This window comes from Mauremys mutica, unplaced genomic scaffold, assembly GCF_020497125.1.
Source record: "Mauremys mutica isolate MM-2020 ecotype Southern unplaced genomic scaffold, ASM2049712v1 Super-Scaffold_100033, whole genome shotgun sequence".
Taxonomy (NCBI): Eukaryota; Metazoa; Chordata; order Testudines; family Geoemydidae; genus Mauremys; species Mauremys mutica.
Genome location: NW_025423255.1, coordinates 1513807 through 1524594, shown reverse-complemented (window position 1 = coordinate 1524594; position 10788 = coordinate 1513807). Strand labels below are relative to the sequence as shown.

Here is a 10788-nt window from a genome sequence, read left to right as displayed (position 1 = left end):
CCGGATTTTGTTTGGGGTCGCTGCAGCAACTGGCAAAATGTGGGAGCAGGATCTGTCAGGGTCAGTGCAGTGTCCAGTACAGTGGTGGGGTGTGATCTTCATTAGGGTCAGTGCAGTGCCAAACCCAACGGGGACACAGATCTCAGTCGAGGTCTCTGAAGTGCCCAGCACAATGGAGGAAGCGGTTTGGGTCGCAGTCGTTCACTGCCTGGCACAAGGGGGGGGGGGGCGCGGGGATCTCGCTCCAGGTCTCAGTTTTGCCTGGCACAATGTGGGGTCTGATCTCAGTTGGGGTCTCTGCAGCACCTGACAGAACAGGGCCACACTCAGTACGATAAGAGCCCTGATCTCAGTCACACACCTGGGGGGAAAGGGGTGAATCTCCCCGGATTTTATAGCCCGTGTGAGACACTGAGCGAGAAAAGGGGCAGAACTGGAGAGAATTTATATCGGGGGCGAGAGGCAAGTGGCACCAACAGGGACAGGATCCAATTAACCCCCCTCCCCCCTTCGCCCGCCACCCCCCCCCCGCGTCCCACTGACCTTCCCCCCCCCCGCAACTCCGGCTTCTCCCCCCCCGACTGACACCCCCTCCCCCCAGGGACCCCCCCACCGGGCCCCCCCCATCCCAGCGGGGGGGGGCGGATCCTGCTGCGGCTCCGCTGGGGCCGAGGCGGCTCCGAGGCTTCTCCCGGGTTCCCCGGGGCAGAGTCACGTTCCCGCCCCCCCAGCGCCCCCCCCCGGGGTCTCTCACTCCCCGGGGGCTCCGGGCGGGGCTGGGGCGGGCAGAGCCCGGGGCTGCCCGGGGGGCGGGGCCCAGCTGGAGAAACCCCCCCCCCGGCCGGGCCCCCCCGCACAGACCCCCCCCCCGGGGAGCAGCAGCGGCTCAGCCCGGGCCCGGCTCACGCGGAGGCGGCAGCAGCAGCAGCTTTGTTCTCCCGCCCGCAGCGGGGCTCGCACGGAGCATGCGCAGTAACAGCGGCTGGATCCCTCCCTTCCCCGTTGCAGCCTCTCCCGATTCCAGCGCGGGGGGAGGGGCGGTGTGAGGGCCCCCGGGGGGAGGATTTTACGGTTCCCCCCTCACACGGTTGAAGGGGCCGGAGGGGGGGGGAGGGGCAGGTGCTTCCAGCCCGGCCCAGGGCGGGGGGGGGGGTCTCGGGCCCAGGTGTCTGTTCCCCGCCCCCCGCTCGGCTCTTACCTGTTCCGCCCCGCGCCCGGAGCCTCCCGCCGCGGCGGCCGGAAGTGACGTACCAAGCGAGGGAGGGGGGGAATGAGTCACGTGACTGGTCAGGTGTAACGACAGAAACAGCTCCCGCTCCGGATCCGCTGCTTGGGCTGCACGGAGCATGCGCAGCCGCACGGAACGGAGCCTGCGCAGTAACCGCCGCTGTGGCCACTGCCCGCTCGCTGCCCGCTCCTCGGGGGGGGAAAAGCCCCGGGGGGCAAATCGCAGCGGGGGGGAGGGGCTGCCAGGGGCTGAGCGGGGCAGAAATTCACTGGCCGGGGGGGGGGGGGTCGAGCTGCTGCAGGGGGCGGCGGGGGAGGGGCCGGGGGGGGAAATGGGGGGGGGGGAGCCGCTGCCAGACCCTGTGCGGGGACAAAACCCCCGTTTGGGGGGAGGGGGGAACAGGGGCCCCTCGGGCCGAGCCCCCCGCTGCGCGCGCAGATCCGGGGGGGTCGGGCGGGGGGGACACCGGCTGTCTCGGTTCTGCCGCGTGTCAGCCCGGGGGGGGGGGGGCGGGTTCCCGGGGCTCCAGGCACCGCCCCCCCCCCGCCTGTCCGAGCCCCGACCCCGCAGCGCCGCTCGGTCTGTGCCAGCGCTGCGGGGCGGCCCCTGCTCCGGCCGGGAGCCCGAGTGCGGGACACACCGGCCAGACCCCCCCGCCCCCCCCCGGCTCTGCCTCCCGCCCTGGGACTGTGGGAAAGTGTCTGTGTCTGTGTGAAACCCCCGCAGCCCCTTCCCCTGCCACAGCGCCGGGCTGCCAACTCCCCCCCCCAGCCTGCGTGTCCGCCCCCCCCGCACTCCATCCCCTGCCCCAGCTCAGAGCCTGCCCCCCTCACTCACCCTCCCCATAGCCTGCAACCCTCCTGCCCCCCAACTCCCTCCCCGAGCCCGCGTGTCCGCCCCCCCTGCACCCCATCCCCTGCCCCAGCTCAGAGCCTGCCCCCCTCCCTCAACCTCCCCATAGCCTGCACCCCTCCCGCCCCCCAACTTCCCCCCCAGAGCCCGCGTGTCCGCACCCCCCTGCACCCCCATCCCCTGTCCCAGCTCAGAGCCTGCCCCCCTCACTCACCCTGCCCATAGCCTGCAACCCTCCCGCCCCCCAACTCCCTCCCCGAGCCCGCGTGTCCGCACCCCCCCTGCACCCCCATCCCCTGCCCCAGCTCAGGGCCTGCCCCCTCACTCAACCTCCCCATAGCCTGCAACCCTCCTGCCCCCCAACTCCCTCCCTGAGCCCGCGTGTCCGCACCCCCCTGGACCCCAATCCCCTGCCCCAGCTCAGAGCCTGCCCCTTCACTCAACCTCCCCATAGCCTGCAACCCCCCCGCCCCCCAACTCCCTCCCCGAGCGTGCGTGTCTGCACCCCCCCTGCACCCCAATCCCCTGCCCCAGCTCAGAGCCTGCCCCCCTCCCTCAACCTCCCCATAGCCTGCACCCCTCCCGCCCCCCAACTCCCCCCTGAGCCCGCGTGCCCGCCCCCCCGCCCCCCATCCCCTGCCCCAGCTCAGAGCCTGCCCCCTCACTCAACCTCCCCATAGCCTGCAACCCTCCTGCCCCCCAACTCCCTCCCTGAGCCCGCGTGTCCGCACCCCCCTGGACCCCAATCCCCTGCCCCAGCTCAGAGCCTGCCCCTTCACTCAACCTCCCCATAGCCTGCAACCCCCCCGCCCCCCAACTCCCTCCCCGAGCGTGCGTGTCTGCACCCCCCCTGCACCCCAATCCCCTGCCCCAGCTCAGAGCCTGCCCCCCTCACTCAACCTCCCCATAGCCTGCAACCCTCCTGCCCCCCAACTCCCTCCCACAGCCCGCGTGTCCGCACCCCCCTGCACCCCCATCCCCTGCCCCAGCTCAGAGCCTGCACCCCTCACTCAACCTCCCCATAACCTGCAACCCCCCGCCCCCCAACTCCCCCCCCCGCCCGCGTGTCCACACCCCCCCTGCACCCCCATCCCCTGCCCCAGCTCAGAGCCTGCCCCCCTCCCTCACCCTCCCCATAGCCTGCAACCCTCCCACCCCCCAACTCCCTCCCAGAGCCCGCGTGTCCGCACCCCCCTGCAACGCCTGCCCCTGCCCCAGCTCAGAGCCTGCCCCCCTCCCTCACCCTGCGCAGAGCCTGCAACCCCCCACCAACTCCCCCCCAGAGCCCGCGTGTCCGCACCCCCCGCACCCCCATCCCCTGCCCCAGCTCAGAGCCTGCCCCCCTCACTCAACCTCCCCACAGCCTGCAACCCTCCGTCACCCCATCTCCCTCCCAGAGCCCGCGTGTCCGCACCCCCCCTGCACCCCCATCCCCTGCCCCAGCTCAGAGCCTGCCCCCCTCACTCACCCTCCCCACAGCCTGCAACCCCCCCGCCCCCCAACTCCCTCCCCTGCACCCCTCACTCAACCTCCCCATAGCCTGCAACCCTCCTGCCCCCCAACTCCCTCCCAGAGCCCGCGTGTCTGCACCCCCCTGTACCCCAATCCCTGCCCCAGCTCAGAGCCTGCACCCCTCACTCAACCTCCCCATAGCCTGCAACCCCCCCGCCCCCCAACTCCCTCCCCTGCACCCCTCACTCAACCTCCCCATAGCCTGCAACCCTCCTGCCCCCCAACTCCCCCCTGAGCCCGCGTATCTGCACCCCCCTGCACCTCCATCCCCTGCCCCAGCTCAGAGCCTGCACCCCTCACTCAACCTCCCCATAGCCTGCAACCCTCCTGCCCCCCAACTCCCCCCCGAGCCCGCGTGTCTGCACCCCCCTGCACCCCAATCCCCTGCCCCAGCTCAGAGCCTGCACCCCTCACTCAACCTCCCCATAGCCTGCAACCCTCCTGCCCCCCAACTCCCTCCCAGAGCCCGCGTGTCCGCACCCCCCTGTACACCAATCCCTGCCCCAGCTCAGAGCCTGCCCCCCTCACTCAACCTCCCCATAGCCTGCAACCCTCCCGCCCCCCAACTCCCCCCCGAGCCCACGTGTCTGCACCCCCCTGCACTCTAAAACCCTGCCCCAGCTCAGAGCCTGCCCCCCTCACTCAACCTCCCCATAGCCTGCAACCCTCCTGCCCCCCAACTCCCTCCCAGAGCCCGCGTGTCCGCACCCCCCCGTACCCCAATCCCCTGCCCCAGCTCAGAGCCTGCACCCCTCACTCAACCTCCCCATTTCCTGCAACCCTCCTGCCCCCCAACTCCCTCCCAGAGCCTGCACCCCAAACAGGGCCGGATTAACCTTTTGTGGGCCCGGCGCTAAACATATTTGTGGGCCCCCATGGGGGAAATGGGGACATGGGGCAGGAGGGCAGAGTCCTCAGAGCGAGGGGCTGGCCGGGGGCAACGGGGGATGGGTCATGGCACGGCAGGGACAGCCCCACTCCCCCCAGCCCAGTACAAGGGCCCTGTTTACAAACCGGGAGCTGCCAGTCCCCCCTGCCCGGCACCCCTCCGGCTCCCTACGCCCAGCGCCGCACCCCCCAGAGACCCCCACCAACCCCCTGCCTGGCACCCCTCTGACTCCCTATGCCCAGTGCCGCACCACCCAGAGATCCCCACAACACCCCTGCCCAGCACACTTCCGGCTCCCTATGCCCAGCGCCGCACCCCCCAGAGACCCCCACAACCCCCCTGCCCAGTGCCCTCCCAGATCACTCCCCCACCCACTCAGAACCCCCCCACAGTTCCTCTCACTGCCCAGTGCCCCCCAGCTGAAGACCCCCATAGCCCTCCCACAACTGCACAGTGTCCCACACCTTCCCACCCAGAGCCCCCTATAGATCCCCTCACTGCCCAGTGCCCCCCACCACCACAACTGTACAGACCCCCCACACTTCCCAGCGCCCACACACACAGAGATCTCCCCCACTGACAGCCCCCCAACACACAGAGATTTCCCCACCCCCCAGTGCCCAGCACCCCCCAGACCCACTAGAGACCTGCTCTCCCACACCCTAACCCCCAGCCACAGTAGCCGGCCCTGATGGGAGGTGACTGTGTCTGCCAGGCTGAGCTGGCAGCGCAGCCAGAGCTGGTCCTGGGGCAGGAGAACTCCGGCCCCTTGGGAGTGGTGGAAGCAGCCAGGCTGGAGCAGGAGCAGAGCCTACCCGGGCCAGGCTCCCTCAGGACCCAGCTGAGCCTCCGCCCCCCCGTCCCCTGTGAATGGCTGAGACTGGCCCAGCCTCTGCACCAGCCCCAGGTGGCTCTTCCCCAGGGGAGGCAGGTGGGGCCCCACAGGTCCCAGGCAGTGGAGACAGCTCAGAGCTGGAGCAGTGCTAGGGAGCGGGGCAGATCCCTGAGACGTGACTCCTGAGATCCCACCCAGCCCACTCACACCCATCGGCCCCGTGGCCAGCAGCCCTGCTGAGCTGCATGGTGGCCCCCAGCTGCTGGGTGATGAGCCCTCTACAGCAGTGGCATAGCCAGGTTCTAACATCAGGGGAGCAAACACATAAAAAGAGGCACCACCCAACATATCGAATTACTAATTACATACATTTAAATTTGTTATACATATTTATTTTGTACTTAAAATAAAAACCCAAGAATGATCCAGCCACAGAAGGATTTGCACAGCCAGCATTTTGCAGGAGAACTTTAAATTATACTTAGATATACTTTTGCTTCTAGAAACTAAACGACAGAATACAGTAGCTTATAATTGTCACAGGTTTAAAAAAAAAATACCGGCCATTTTTTCCAGTTACTAATTTCATTTTAAAATCAATCAATGAAATGCTCTTTATTTATAATAGATCATAATACTAAAGTCACCAAAAAGGCATAACAAATACAAGTTTTATGAGAATTGGTGAGCAAAGATCTCATAGCTCTTCAGGGTTGGACAAAGCAGTAATTTCCCTTAAAGTAGCTTTATTCATGGGTTTTTTTAAAAACAGAAGACATCTCTATGACACAGGTTGGCAGTCTAACATTTTTGAAACACTGAGAACTGAAAGTTCGACTATTTAACCAATTTAAGCTGTACACCCCCACCCCCTCTTCCTGCTTTCCTATCACCAGTTCTGTTACTACAGGAATGAAAACTAGACATCCTTTAAAAAGGACAGTTACCTGTTCCGTAACTGGTGTTCTTTGAGATGTGTTGCTCCGGCCTATTCCACAGTAGGTGTGCGTGCTCGCCACGTGCACTGGTGCCGGAAATTTTTGGAGCACTGCTGTGACCCCTGGAGTGGCGCCTCTATAGCGCTATAAGGGGAGCTGCGCACTCCCCCCACCCTCAGTTCCTTCTTGCCAGACAACTCCGACAGAGGGGAAGGAGGCTGGGATGTGGACTAGACAAGAGCAACACATCTCGAAGAACGCCAGTTCCGGAACAGGTAACTGTCCTTTCTTCTTCGAGTGACTGCTCCTGTGTATTCCACAGTAGGTGACTCCAAGCTATATCTGATGGAGGTGGGTAGGAGTTTAAGGGTTCTCAGGACAGAGTACCACCCTACCAAACCCGGCGTCATCCTGTGCTTGGGAGACGATCGCATAGTGCAAGGAAAAAATGTGGACAGATGACCATGTGGCAGCCCTACATATGTCCTGGATAGGGATGTGGGTGACATAGGCGGCCGACGAGGCTTGCGCTCTCATGGAATGCGCCTTCACTATAGGCAGTGGGGTAACCCCTGCCAAGTCGTAACACGTGCGTATGCACAAGGTGATCCAGCAGGAAATGCGCTGGATGGAAACTGGTTGCCCCCTAATCCGCTTGGCTGACGCAACAAATAGTTGCAAGGACTTCCTGAACCGCCTGGTTTGGTACAGGTAGAAGGCCAGCACATTAGCCAGGAGGAAGCAGATCGTGAGTGTTTTCAACCACAAACCCCATCCCTCCAGATTTGCAACCATCCCTGGACCAGTGACAGGTGCATAAGCATCCCTTGACCAGTGACAGGTGCATAGGCAGCCAAGTCATTGGAAATAAGCAAGGAGGAAGCCAGTGGAAAAAATGAATGGGGCCACTCTGGTTATCACCTTGGGGTCAGGGGTGTGCTCTGTACCCCCAAACCTTACCTCCCTTTTCATGTATTCACACACAAAAAAGTGAAAGAGTGCACCTCAATCATCCAATAAGTCAATTTGGCACATTAGCCAGGAGGAAGCACATTGTGAGTGTTTTCGACCACAAACCCCATCCCTCCCGATTTGCAACCATCCCTGGACCAGTGACAGGTGCACAATCATCCCCGGACCAATGAAAGGGGCCACTCTGGTTATCACCTTGGGGTCAGGGATGTGCTCTGTACCCCCAAACCTTACCTCCCTTTTCACGTATTTACACACAGAAAAGTGAAAGAGCGCGCCTCAATCATCCAAAAGATCAGGGTTCGGCAACCTTTCAGAAGTGCTGTGCCGAGTTTTCATTTAGTCTCTCTGATTTAAGGTTTCGCATGCCAGTAATACATTTTAATATTTTAGGTCTCTTTGTATAAGTCTATAATATATAACTAAACTATTGTTGTATATAAAGTAAATAAGGTTTTTAAAATGCTTAAGAAGCTTCATTTAAAATTAAATTAAAATGCAGAACCCCCCAGACTCCTGCAATAGGTCAATTTGGCACATTAGCCAGGAGGAAGCAGAATGTGAGTGTTTTCGACCACAAACCCTGTCCCTCCTGATTCGCAACCCTATGGACCAGGCGGCAGCAAGTCCTGAGCAGGAGCCCAGATGGTTACGTTGCATGGCATAAACTGCACCTAGTTGGAAAACGGGAGGGTTGCACAATGTGTCGTCACACCTGTGGCAGATCCTGGCTGCAGCTGAGACCAGCGGCTCCTCGGGCGGCTCCAGCGCTGCTGGCAGCACGTGGTCACTAGGGAGCAGCTGCTGAGCCCGGGCTCCACGTCACAATGTGCCAGAGCCCCGCCCCCAGGAGCTGCCCCGCCCCTGGGCTGTGCCGGAGCCCCGCCTCCAGGAGCTGCCTGTGTCGCATCTCAGCGATTTGTTCTCCTGCCTCCTTCCCAGCACCCTCCGCTCCCAGCTGCTCCCTTCCTGTGTCTGCAAACACCCCCCCCCCCGGCGGGCTGCAGTGCTCGCTGGGGCTGTTTCCAGCTTCTGAAGTTCCCTCCATCTCTGCTCACCTGGTGGGGAGGGGAGGGATGAAGCGAGGAGATGGGCCCAGGGTGTGAAAGCAGAATTAGGGGGTGGGGAGAGAAAGACTGTTTGGAAAGGTGGGTTTTTGCGGGGGCTGGGGGAGATCCCAGGATTGACGCTTCCATTAGGCGGTCACCTAGGGTGCCAGGATTCGGGGGGTGGCATTTTGTGCGCTCCCCACGGGGCGCACGGGAGCTTCCGGTTCCGCTCCCGTTGCGCCACCAAAGATGGACCCTCCGCCAACATGCCGCGGAAAACAGCAGCAGGGAATTGAGCAGCTCAATGACTGCCGCTGTCGCCTGCGGCATTTCGGCGGAGAGTCCTTCTTCGGCAGCGCAACGGGAGTGGAACCGGAAGCTCCTGTGCGCTCCATGGGTAGCGCAGAAAATGCCGCCCCCCAAATTTTGCCTAGGGCGCCAAAAACTCTGTTGCTGCTCCTGGGTGATCCAGATGGAGTCAGAAGAAGTTGGGCAGCAGAGGCTCAGGGAAATTTAGGGGAACCCCTGGGTGTCCCAGTGTTGGCCAGGGATTGTACGGCACCTTGTACAATATGGGGTCCCGATCTCAGTCATGGTCTGTGCAGCACCTGGGAGCCCTGATGTCTGTTTCCTGATCACAGGCACTGGGGATGGAGAGAGGGAAACCTCAGCACCTGAAGGGTTAATGCAGCCCTGTGTGCAGCCCCTGCTAGGGTGACCAGACAGCAAATGTGAACAATCGGGACAGGGAGTGGGGGTAATAGGAGCCTATATAAGAAAAAGACCCAAAAATCGGGATATCCGGTCACGCTAGTCCCTGCTGCGCTCATGAGGGGTTGGCTTAGAGAGTTGTAGTAATAACAGCAGCAAAGAGTCCTGTGGCCCCTTATAGACTAACAGACGTATTGGAGCAGGAGCTTTCGTGGATGAATCCCCACTTCGCCAGATGCACCAATAGTCCCATAGGGGCTAGTGGGCAGGATTCCTGGTTTTCACCCAGGGGGCCTGGGTTCAACTTCTGCTGTGGGAACGGTGCAGAGCTTTTGCCCAGAGTGGAGACAGGAAATGAAAGGAACAGTGAGGCATCCTGCCAGCAGGGGGGTTAGACAGTGTGGGGATGGGATCCCAGAAGTGGGGGTGGGGGGTAGAGGTCTGAGGGGAGACCAGGGAAGGATCCCAGCAGTGTGGGAAGTTGAGAGCACAGGCCTGGAATGTGGGGTGGGGAGAGTGAATGTGTCCCTCTAAACCCACCCACTGCAGACTAGGCAGGACTGATAGAATTACGTATTTGTTGGTAAATTTCAATTTCTGTGTAAACACACGACCCAATGGCAAAATATTTCCATCGATAATCATTAAAATTGGCAGATGGGCTAAGTAAGAAACATGCTGCTTGAGAACTTACCCTGTTGTAGAAGCAGCAGTGATCTGTGTGCTCCGTATCACCTGTATGCCCAAAAGGTCTGTTACACCCTCCCCCATCCCCTCCTTGTCTCCTCTCCCTCTCTGAATGCCTGTGAAGTGGCTTTCCCCCTCCCCCTCCCGCTCCTGCAATGCTTGTGGGATGAATGGGCTGGTTGAAGAGCAGAAGAGCTTCCAGGTAGACAAGGTGTCTGGGACTCTCATTAGGCAGCGATCACACACCCAGAGCATGGACACTGCCCAAGGTGGAGTGTGACCCACCAGATGCAGCCAAGTCATCTCTAGTCGCAGGCCATGAGGAGCAGGTCCTTAAAAGGGGAAGGGGCCCTGTGCTCAGGAGTCACTCACAAGCTTGTACCTCCAGTGAATGCCCTTCGCCCCGACCGCCTGGCCAGTGGTTCGCTGCGTTACATTTCATTGTCCCTCAGGAAGACTTACCTTCATCGCACCGTCCATCGCGGCGCTGGGGGACACTTACCTTGCAGAATCCTGACATCTCCAGTGCCGAGCCAGTCCTGGGAGCGTGAGTATGACACATCCCCCCTGCTTCTTTTGAGCTTAGCTATCAATATAATAAATGTGCTGCTTTCTGCCAAACTCTGGGGGGTCATTAGTCCTCCCTACGCTTACTAGCTGGCCCAATTTTGGGTAACAGAAGCAACATTGTTGGATCTATCATTGTACCAAAGGGGGAGATGGTTGTCTATAAAGGAGGGTGAAGGTTAAATGCAGCCGATGAGGATGGGATTTGAACCCATGCGTGCAGAGCACAATGGATTAGCAGTCCATCATCTTAACCACTTGGCCATCTCATCTGAGCTATCAAGAAATGGACAGGAGGAGAAATCTAAGGCCGGCAGAGATAGGGACACTAAGGAGTTTTTAAATACTAAGTGTAAGCAGGGGCTGAATGAGCTCCCCCTCACATCTAGTGAGGAGCTGGGGGAAGACTACAGGAACAGGCCGTGTTTGCATAGACACCCCTACTCTGCCTAGCTATGCAGCATGATGGGGCCACTTCCCCAAAATGACCAGTTTGGGATGGTGGTGGGTTACAAATCACTTTAGCATTGAGTGCAATGAAAGGTTAT

At 61.1% G+C, this 10788-nt stretch overlaps 1 non-coding gene across 1 annotated transcript; it reads right to left on the bottom strand.

Annotated features, from left to right (window-relative positions):
* Positions 1 to 10430: 10430 nt before the first annotated feature.
* TRNAS-GCU lies at positions 10431 to 10512 on the bottom strand. Its single transcript has one exon. It is a non-coding gene; the product is annotated as a tRNA-Ser (tRNA).
* Positions 10513 to 10788: the final 276 nt, after the last annotated feature.